Source organism: Halyomorpha halys, unplaced genomic scaffold, assembly GCF_000696795.3.
Source record: "Halyomorpha halys isolate HHAL.00 unplaced genomic scaffold, Hhal_1.1 Scaffold421.1, whole genome shotgun sequence".
Classification (NCBI taxonomy): Eukaryota; Metazoa; Arthropoda; class Insecta; order Hemiptera; family Pentatomidae; genus Halyomorpha; species Halyomorpha halys.
The window spans coordinates 1,189,483-1,201,587 of record NW_027109834.1 but is presented as its reverse complement, the minus strand read 5'-3'; the positions used below and the strand labels follow the sequence as shown (position 1 = coordinate 1,201,587).

Genomic DNA, 12,105 nt, shown 5'->3' with positions numbered 1-12,105 from the left:
ATTTAATTAAAAATTGTGTTTTTTTGCTAACTGTACCCCCCTCCATCTTCTCCACCTTTTAGTCCAAGCCATGCTTGAAAATTATTTCTATGGTTAGTTAACGTTGATGAACAGAATAAGATATGTAGATATTTTACAGTCATGTGATTTACAATAATTCTAAAGACTCAATAATACCTTATTCAGCAAACAACGATATTAATAGATTAATAATAGAACAACATATTTACAAAATATAATATTAATAATCATAATGGACATCAGATGAACCTCTTAAATTTATAGATATTTATGAAACAATAATTAGCAAAAATGGGAAAGTAGATCACGAGTAGATGTTGATCGTTGATGTTGATTGTTTTACTAGTTTTTCTCTGTGGAACAGAGAGTTGGAAGGTTTTAGATCGTCATAAGAGTAAAGTAACGGCATCAGAGACGAGGTTCCTGTGAAGAATTCAGGGGAAAACCCGAAGGTGCTGAATTTGAGACGAAAGTATCCGGGAGAACCAGTTGGAGAGATAGTGGAGCAGCGCCAACTGAAATGGTTGATGGAGGCCAAACCAGAAGGAAAGCCAAAGTGAGGCCGATCGACGTAGATGTATACAGATTACGGTAAGCAGGCAAACTAGAAGTTAGCACTCTGGCACCAACGAAGGGAACGGTGAATGATCGTGACAAGTGGAAGTAATGGACCGAGGCTAAACCTTTACGCTTTTCAGTAACTTGGAGACTGAGAGAGAAGACGAATAGAAGCTCAAAACCAATGATTGAAAAATTTCTGAATTATCTGAAGTTGATATTATTGCCACATCACTTCAAAATAAAATATTAAATTTCATAGATTAGTATAAATGATGCTGCAATATAAATGAAACTAAAATAATTAATTTCAAATTGTGCATAAGAAAATCTTTAAATAATGTATGACCAGACTAAATTACCACTGTCTACTGTTTCACATCATTAATTCTCGTTTTGATTTTTTTTTTATTCAGATTGGTTTCACCGCCCTATGAAAGTAAAGGTTCGAACCAATTTGATTTAACCCAAAACCACTATAAGGATTTCAGGGAAGAACTAAAACTTAAGCAAAATTCAGGTCGAAACGTCGGCATTAAAGAAATAAATATGGTTTTGTTTATTAATGTTGTTCTTTGCTGACCGCACCCCCCGACAAACTTCTCCAATCATTAATTTGCGGTCAACTATCTACACCTCACAATTCTTCTAATTTTTTTCCTGTTTCAATGAAAAAAATTAATTATGTTTTGGTTACTTGAAATTGTGATTTTAGTAAATAATAATTAAAATTGAAACAAAATATGGAAGAAGCTTTTAGTAGACATGACAAATTGAAGCAATGTGAAGAATGGTGTCCTTGGTATTGGTTCGTAATTACTATAAACACGCGACACGAATTCAGCCTAACGAATACAGATGGAATGAATTTAATTGAGACATAATTACACAACCAAATGATTGGTAAGCAACAAAGAAACAAGAAATCGCGTTTCAAAGTCTAGCTATTCCCACTTTCTGATTTTGAGAATTTGTATAATTTTATGAAAAAATTAGTGCAGTTAGTAAAAATACACAAATAAACGAAACTTATTTATTTGTGCCTACGTTTCCACCTTATTCCAGGTTCCCATCAAGGCTGAAAAAACAAAACGAGATAACAAACTTAACTCAAAGACAAAATATGAAGAAAATAATAATAAACAAACTTGGAAAAAATTATAACAAAATTATGTATATAGTAGAAAATTGATACTAATTATTATTATTATCTAATAATTAATTAATTAATTAATTATTTAGGTCGAAACCTCGGCACAAATAAATAAGTTTCGTTTATTAATCTACGGTCAACTATTTACACCACACATCTCAATATTGTAGAAACTTTTAACGTTCGCAATTGAGTCTATCTCTCAAGATAATCACATCTTATATTTCATCTCATACTCATTAAATATTAATATTTACGAAAGAGTCTTGGTTATTCACTGAATTGATAGTATTAATCAAATCGAGGAGTTATGTACCTCAGCCAAACAATCCGATCGATAACTCGTAAAATATAAAATAATCAATAACTCATAAGTGCATATAAAATTTAAATATAATTATAAAGATGAAAATTAGGTGAAATAAAAGGAACTAATCATGTGACACCATCCTAGTATTTTCCTAACAGAAGCGGAGACAGTTCTGATACGCCCTGGGCGGATTGGTTTTTATTTCCTGGCGGTACCATATTACCATATACTAAATTTTTATAATCTCGCAGCTGTTGGTTAGATACTTTTAAGTATTAATGACAGCATAAAATTTGTTTTTTCTACTAATGAAGTTTCATAATGAAGTTAAAATTATACTCTCATACACTAAGTTCGAATTCGAAATAATGGAGGTTGAGTCTCGCATCCACAAATATCGTTAAAGGTTATAAATTCCACAATACATTAGGTAGAGTATATACTCCATCTAATGTATTGCGGAATGACTGCCTGTTACATGCCAGCACAAGGTAAAAGGTGAATGGAACTGTTCGAATAAAAGGTCACAAGGAATTAGACAGAAGTATTAATAAGGTTTTTTAATACAACAGCAATACAAAGTATAAATCACATAGTCATTAATAAAATATTCTATAAAAATGTATTAATCCTCTATGGGAAAATAAAGGTATTTACAGAACTTGGTTGTGTCGGGGGAGTCCATATATCTCGAGAACTAAGTTTTTACGGATATGCAATATATATAGTGCCGTTTTTTGTGGGAAATCCAATAAGAATCCGTCATCGCAATTCCATGATCAACCAAGGGAATTAAATGAAACTTTAGCCTCAATTAAGAACGGCATTGAATGTGATGACGGATTCTTATGGGTAATTGAATTCTTAAACGACTTCGTCTTTTAGTAATTTTCAATTTACCGTTGCATGAAAATCGTTAGCGGTTTCTGACGATTTACGCCTTGAAAACAACACGATTCGAATAAAAAAAGCATCCGATATAAATTCGGAAAAAAAATCTTGAAATAGGATCTACAAAAAATCCGTGAATTCTGGAGTGAAGTAAGCTGGAGATAGTTGGAATATTCTCAAAAGATTGACTACATGCCACTCAGCCAAATTCAGATAAATCATGGCAGAGAGTCTAGAAGTTAATAAATATATATAATGGTACACATAAATGCAACTTAATGAAATACTCAATAGTTTCGTACCACCTAAGAGGATATGTCTCACTAATTTTCACTGTTTACTTTCATTTTATTTCTTTATTTAATATGGAGATAAATTTGGTTTAACTTATACACTCCAAGCAAATAGCAAATCTAATCAAGCTATTTTAGTTAAGTGCAAAAGTTCAGAAATCTATTCTGGGAGTCCATCACAAACTTAATTCATCTCAGAGAGGCCGGAAAATGAAGGGAGCTATATTTACGTAGTGTATTAACTTAAGGTTTTCTAAAGGTCAGATGTCAAAAGCAGAAGACTTTCAAAATTATTTTTATTACAATTTGGCCATAACTGATTCCAGATTAACTAATGTACTTCTTCATATATATATATATATATATATCAACATTATGCTTTTTCGGAATTTAATTTTGATACATTTAGTAATGATATTTTCAATCCTCTATTCTAATTATAAAAATCATTACACTTTTGTTATTTAAATTAATAAAGCAAATAGTTGCACCGAAGGAAGGGGAATGTTTCTTTTTCGATTTGAGTCATTTCATATCCTCATTTATATCACACTAAAAAAAAAAAATAAATAAAACCTATATTTATACCAATGTGAAAAACATATAAAATTTTAAATAGATTCAAGATAGACAGTTAATATCCTTGAACACCGCTAATAAATGGTTCTGAGGAGTGAATCCCTAACCACTGAAACACAAGACACGTGTTATAAACACAAACATCCTCCCTAATTGTGTTAGTTACGAAATTATCCAGCGATTTTCCCTCAGGCACTTCCCCGAGATTTTCATCAGCTCTTAGTGGTGACGTTTCCCAAGTCCCCTTTTCGTATATCAATTATCTTGTTTGTCCGGAAATTCTTCCAATCTTTATTTTTGTGGTATTTCGATATCCTTCCAAATAAATATAAGGAAGCGATGACGATAACATTGAGCAACGAGACGGTTTTATCAATTTTTTTTTTCTGTAACAATATTTAACATCTATATGTGTCTGTCTATACAGATTGCAGCAATACAGAAACAAAGAGAAAGCACATAACCCAAGACTTTGGTGGTATTTTTTTAAATAGGAGTTTCAAATTCATGTTAAGAAAAACGAAACTAGAGAATCACAGCATAAATTTTATGAGGCCATATTGAAATAATGAGAAATTAATGGATCGAACCAGAACCACTAATTAACAATCTAATATTTTTTTCACTAAAAATGTCACTTTCAGTAAGTCTTAAATAACTTATCGTAAATAAATAAATGTGAACTTACCATTTTATTCAACATACTACTTTCCTAATAAATATTTTTACATATTGTTAGAAATTATTACGGAAAGGATAGTGGAAAAAAAATTCAAACAAAATTTTTAAAATTACTTTAATTTCTCTTTTTCAGCTTATGAATTACAAAGGCACATGAACAAATCACCCCCTTTCACGACCTTTGTCCAAAAAACAGTACTTCTTTACTAAGTACTGAGTCCCTGACCCTTCTGGTGTTATAGCAGTACAGTCTTTTAACACAAAGAAATCGAATAAAAAAGGTCCCAGCATACTGTTATGTTCTACTATAAAAGAACTTTTACATAGTACGTGTAAAACTTCTTTTAATTTTATTGTTAGGAAGTTAAATCCAAAGCAGTGAGTATTCACTAAGGCTAAGAAAAACTAAAAACCATGAGGATATAGAAGGAATCAAGAATAAATATATATAAAGTACAATATACGTAGATGAATTGGAAAAAAGTGAGCAGCGTACATAAAAAATCTGCTATAGCATACGATAAGAAAATTATTATAAAAGTTGTATAAATTAATATAAAAATTAAAATTGATAAATTAAAAAATGAGTTTAAAAACAAATATAAAAAAGATAAAATGGAAAATGTATTATTTGTTCCTTTCATACTTTCTTGGTTGTATATTGTTTTGAATAACCTAAGACCTAAAGCCTAAAACGTAAGTACCAGTTACAGTTTCTTTTTGGCTGTCATGACAGTTTTTAATTTAAACGATTAAATAACCTTCCGAAAGAACTTAGCTCCTCACGCTTTAATTTACTTCAATTAAAAAACTGTTTTTCTTTAATGATGATGGAACTTGAATTTTTTATATGATTTAATATAATTTTAACCAATACAGTTTATTTGAAGAATTTTTATTTTGTTGTAAAAAAAAAAGTACGTTTCTAAAGTATTATGTATTATATATACTATGAATAGTACCACATTTTATATAGTTTTAAAGGCTTTTCTAGCTCATATACAATCCTAAAAAAATATTTGAACCAAGAATTTAAGACTTTCCTAGTATACATGCCCATCCGCCTAAACTCTACAATTTCTAGAATTTTGATTTGATTTGTGTATGACCAAAACAGTCGATCGCCAAACAGTAGTAATTGTTTACATTTTTTAACTATTTCCGTGCTAACTGGGCGAAAAGTCGAAAAAAAATAAACCTAAAGAACATAATCTGATTAATAATAGAATCCGTTGAAAAAAAAAAAATATGCCATGAAAAATTCTTGAGTTAGATACGTTAAATTTAGTCAGAAAATTTAGCAATACTCCCAAAAAATAGACTACACACTACTGTTATGACCAAGCGAAAATCAAATAAAAATTCAAAAACTTGAAGGGATCATAGAGGTGAGCATTTTTTTCTGGCAAACCCTAAATAAGTAAAAAATAGTCAATTTCTGTTACGTTATTCATTAAAATATTTAAAAAAAAAAAAACAAAAATCGCATAATTTCTTATTTGATTTATACTTGATAGTGTTAAAATGACTTTAAATTAGAATTGTACCAACTCATTTATCTTTAAAAATAAGATTCAGAGAAGTTGTGATAGATAAATTTCAAAGTGTTTTAATATAAACAATTTGGATGTGATAAAGTTAAATTTTAAACATTGTGGAAAGTGGAAGTAATCTTCACATGAAAAATTGAACCAAATAGGGTCTAACTAATATTTCTTTAAACTTTTAAGATAAGGATAATAATAAGAAAGTCTTACTTTTGACCCAATAAAATATATTCAGTTTTGGTACTTAAAAGCTTTCGTTATGGATTAAGGACTGATTCATTGCCATCTTTATACCAGAAATGAGCATTTTCGTCGAAAATTCGTTTTGTTGAATTTCGTAGCTGAAGGGAGAGTTTCCAGTATATTGGTTTTCACTCGATTCATATTATGTAACTAACTTTGACCCGGCTTAGTACAATGTACAGAAAATTTGGTCAAGGTTGGAAGATAACTTGATGTAGGAGAAGCACGATATAGCTCAATCAACAAAACTTTGCGGCGTAACTTCAGTGGGTCAGAGTAAATCGGGTCGCAGTAATAGCTCTCTCAACGAAAATATTATTAAGTCTATTAAAACATTACAAGGCAGATTTAATGCTATTAGTTATAATTATAATTATAACTTATATAAGCACTTATATACATATAAGCACTACACAATAAAGTATGAAATTGAAGATTTATTATCAATTATCCATTTGTAAACTCCGATGTATGAAAATAAATTCAACACATTATGTGAACTAGACTCCGATTGAGTGAATACACCAAATATCGCGAGAGCCACATTTGACAGGGCCGTTCATTCATCAGGACGGTACTGACGATGCCAATTTATCAACACGTCGGCAACTGTAGTTAGCAGTAAATTGCCAGCAAGTGATTCACTGCAACATCTAAATAGACCAATCAATTTACAATTATAATATATATCGGATATTCTGTAATATATACACCTTAAGAGTACTTCTTAGTAAAGGGTAGGAAATGCATTTTTTTAAGCACCTTTTGGACATAAACGATAGAAAATTAATACATCAAGAAGTATTTTCCAAATAAAATAGTAAACAGGATATTTTAGAGGGGCTCGACAGTAATAGTTTTACTTTTCAACTATAAAATGTTTATCTTCAGTCCTAATGCTCCTTCAGTTTCACAAAATGCATTCAATAATTATATATATATATATGTTACAAAGACATAAAAAAATTGAATTAATTTGGAAATGAAGTTTTTAAAAAATAAACGGTAGTAAATAAAAAAGACTTTAAGATATTGACGTTTTCCTTTTAAACTGCTTTTTCCCTCCTATGCCTGGTCAAATGTTGCACTAATGGTTGGGGTGCGGTCAAAATACACACATAAGTTGAAATAACTTATTTAATCGTACCAATGTTTCGGTCAGAATTTCTAGCCTTCATCAGGGCTAAAAACTGAACAAGATAACAAACAATGAATACAGAAAATAAAAATGGTTTTTATCTTGTTCTGTTCTTAGCCCTGATTGAGAAAAACCTTAAAACGTCAATAGGAGATGTAAAATAAGTTATAAAGAAGATATTATTATAAACTAGCTATTACCAAAAAGAAGAAACCCTCTACTGATGGAAAATTTTTGTTTAAAAAAATGTATTTATAGGCCGTTCTGAAACTCTCTTTTATGCTGTCATAAAATCAGGGCTAAGAACAGAACAAGATAATAGCCATTTTTATTTCCTGTATTCATTGGTTGTTATCTTGCTCTGTTTTTAGCCCTGATGAAGGCTAGAAATTCTGGCCGAAACGTTGGCACGATTAGATAAGTTATTTCAACTTATTTGTGTTATATTTTGACCGCACCCACAATCATCTTCTCCTCGTATAAGTCATCCACGGTCAACTATCTCTCATGATTTTTCACTAATTACCTATTCTTAAAGGTTAGATAGAATAGATCTAAAGCAAGCCGAAACGGCACGTGTAGGGTATCCAATAACTATCGGAGTTTTTTTTTTATTCCTTATCATAACACTTAATTAAAAACGCAAGATGCTACAAAATATCGTTGTTGGGCTTATATTGAGCCACGACTTGTTGACGCCATTATTTCCGCTATCCCAGCTTCAATCTAAATAAAAGAAAATTTAATTCTTAAAAATTTTTCTTTTGGAGTTAATGACTTCCAATTTAATGAAATTTCATTATTAAAATTATCACCACATGGTACAACGTTTCGGGACCACTGTCCCATATTCACGCACCTTAAAGCTCATAATTTCTTCTAAAGATATCATGTCACCAATTAGTGCATCTTCACTACTCCGTAGCACAGCCATCCAAGGAGTAGTGAAGATGCAAAAATTGTAACATGATTCCTTTAGAAGAAATTATGAGGTTTAAGGTGCATGAATATGAGACAGTGGTCCGAAACGTTGTACCATGTGGTGATAATTTTAATAAAGAAATTTCATTAAATTGGATGTCATTAACCTCAAAAGAAAATTTTTTTAAGAATTGACTCACCAAACTTCCTATATAGATAATCCAGAAAATTTAAGATTTATAAACAAATATTCTTATAAAGTTTATGACAGCATTACAAGAGAGTTACCGTCTTTTTTAGCTTCATTGTGGTCTTTTTACTTGTATGAAACTTTGAACTAGAAAACACCGATTATGAGAATGGCCTATAAATAAATTTTTTTAAAAACAAAACTTGCCCATGAGTAGAGGGTTCCTTCTTTTTGGCAAATGATAAGTTTATAATAATATTTTCTTTATAACTTATTTTACATCTCGTATTGACGTTTTCAGGTTTTTCTCAATCAAATGTATTCATTAGGATTACATATCTCTATTGTTTCCTTCTTTTATAAATAAATACATATTATTATATTATATAAATAAATTCCTAAACCACAATTTTTTTATGTAAATATGATTTACGGAATTTTAGTATTTTTAATAAATATTGAAGCACAACTTGTGAATCCGAGAACGTAATTATTGTATTTTTTATAAATATAATAAAAGCTTAAAAACTTAATAGTATTTCAGATGTAATTTCACAAGTTGATACTGCAATCAAAGAGCTCTATAGCTGAACACAGAGTTTGGTTTGTATTCACCTTAATTAGTGTGCCCAACTAGAACTGATGGCCTGGTGTGGAAGTGGAATAATTGAACTCCTATCAATTAGAGAATTATTTAATGAGCATTCATTTTTAGTTTAGTGATATCTCTATCTATTTATTAGATTTTTTCGTGAATCACAAATAAATTTGTAATTAAAAAAACATTATTTCATATTCAAAACTTTAAAAAAATGAAAAACAATGTAGAAATGAACAAAAAATCCACAGAAAGGGCAAATTCGTGCAGTAACCTAAAAAATTGTACTTCGTGGAATACAAAACTTGAATAAATAGAAATTTTTTTTTTTTATAATTCGTAAATAGGAAAGAAAAAATGCAATTGCACAAAGATCCGGATTATATTTGACAAAATTTAACACAAGATTACAACGGCGGTTTTAAGCATTTAGTTTAGATACAGCAGCATTAAATTATAGATAATTCATATAGATCACCTTTACATTATTCTATGAATAAAATAAAAAATATTTATACCTGTTAATGAATTTTAAATCTTACCGTTCATGAAAGACCATTTATTTAACAGTTTGGTAAAAAGTGACTCACCTGGAACAAAAAAAAAGAGTTAATTTATGCATAATAGTTTTATTAATATATTATTTAAATAGAATATATAATTGGTTCCATAAAGAAAGTTTCTGAAGAGTACAACTAACGAATAACTTCGCCAGTTATAAATAGATACTTTATCTTTTTCACAGATGTTCCTAATGATGTCATGTAGAAAATTGGTGTGGAAGTCACGAATTGGAAATTCTCAAGTACTCTACAGAAGGCATCTCCAATGATAGTTGGACAGGTGAAGCAAACGATGCTTTCACAAAGCGCCCACACAACAAAGCACTTTTATATTGAGAGAGTATGACATCATGTAAGTATTGACGCAATATTCTTGCGGGAGTATTATTTTTTTTTCCTTTTGATTATATATATACAGTTAATTGAATAAAAATAAAAAATACATAAACTTTGGAAAAGAAAATACATAATCGGTACAGGATGAAAACAATAATTTATAATAATAATAATTAAAAAATACATATATTCAAAAGTAAACTTTTAAAAAGGGGTGGGTAAAACTTTGGTATGACTTCATTCATTGTCCACTATTTCACTATATTTGTTCTCTAAATTATTTTTTATAATCTAATATTACTTTACTTTACATCGAATATTACTTTATTCTTTCATTCTATTCTCGAAATCAATAAAATTATTACTTTAAATGATCATAAACCTAAATATCATTCATTTGGTTCACAGTCTTGCAAGATGATATTTGTACGAGTTTTCAAGCATTTTAAGGTAAGAAAAGAAATATCCTCTTTTTTCTTTTTATCCAGGACTCATTTTATTCCGGCAACAACTGTTTGATCAATTTAGCAAATTAACAGAAATCACCAATAGATAGTAATGCATAAACAAAGCAGAAATAAAACAATCACAGCAGTAAAACCGTTTACTAATATTTTTACTTCTTTACCGCGATGATATTGTACAGTAAAATATATGACTTGTTGGTTTCATTCGTAATCAATTAAATAAAAACTAATTGAATAAAATTATTTCACATAATTAGCGACTCTAGTATGAGTGATAGTATCCTGTTAACTATGACCATAACTTATATCTAAAGGAAATTAGTATACTAACTTAATACAAAAATATTTAAAGAAAAAATATTTTATTCAAATCCCGACAGTACATGAATACTCTTTCCTTGTATAAGTTCATCTTGGCAAGACATCCTTCAAAGCTAAAGATAAACCATTCTAATAACCCTGTGATGCCATCCGCGAAAAAGAGATTCTGCGAAAAAGTACTAAAATAAACGAGAGGAAATTAACTTTATAAATAGACAGGGCGAGATGAAATATAAAATTTCCATGATTTTATTTATATACAGAAAAATATATGACAGTGAATTATAAAAAAATATAAATATTAAAAAAATTGATTGTGCCTCTGAAAGGAAACAACAGAAAACACGATAGTAGGACTTACTTCATCTTCCACCAAAATGGATCGACCACTGATGGATCAGAAGATGAAGAAAAGAAAGATGAGGATTTGGTAAAAAAAAAAGCGAGTCCGTTGCGTGGTTCCTTAACTGCTTCTTTACTCTATCATTCATTTTAATTGATTTTTTTTATTAAGTACACTTAATATAGCAATAGGACAATTTATTAAATCATAAAACATGTCTTCTGTAATTTTTGTAAAAATATTAGTATGGAGTAGTAGTATTAATTGCCAAAAATATATCATCGGTACAAAGCCGAAGAAGTGAATATACAAATATAGCTATCTCGGGTTCTTTTACAGTTCTACGTGGTTTTCTACTCTATTAGCAATGAAAAAAAGACCTTACTGGATGTAACATCAGAATTAAATGGATTTAAAATGAAATTCGAAATCAGCTACTATATTATATCTGCAACATTACTTCAAAAGCAACGTTTTTGTTAAAAAAATTTGTATAAGTAAATACAATTTGTATAAAATGGGTCTCCGATAGCCACACGATTTATAGTTTATTTTTCAGAACTATTTGTACTACAAACAGTATTATATATGCTAACTGTATTGAAGGGGGTTCCGAAAAATATTGTAATAAAAGGGGGGAGGGGTCAAAATGGTCGGTTTTTAACCGCACTCGAGCCATCTTCCATTTATTAACTACACATGGTCAACCCACGATCTTCCGAAAAATATTGTATTGTAGGTAGATGGTATCTTCATTTATCGATGTAAAATTTTAACATTTTTCATTAGCAAACGTATGGCAGAAATATAGAAATATAAATAACTATTACCTAAAATTTAAATTTAACAATTTATTCGATACTAAAATTTTATAGAAACCATATTGAGAATATTAAGAATGATTTTATAGAATTATCGTATCAACTGAATGGTTAACAATTAGACCACAGTC

The 12,105-nt window shown here is 29.5% G+C and overlaps 1 protein-coding gene and 1 long non-coding RNA gene across 5 annotated transcripts in view; one reads left to right on the top strand and one right to left on the bottom strand.

The window, feature by feature from the left end:
- LOC136795904 (uncharacterized) overlaps positions 1-10,032 on the top strand; it is a 16,927-nt gene extending 6,895 nt beyond the window's left edge. Inside the window, exon 3 of the long non-coding RNA XR_010843619.1 lies at positions 9,869-10,032. This is a non-coding gene — a long non-coding RNA (uncharacterized lncRNA). The remainder of the gene's footprint in view (positions 1-9,868) is intronic.
- LOC106682525 (monocarboxylate transporter 9) overlaps positions 1-12,105 on the bottom strand; it is a 252,106-nt gene that overhangs the window by 115,985 nt on the left and 124,016 nt on the right. The window lies entirely within an intron of this gene.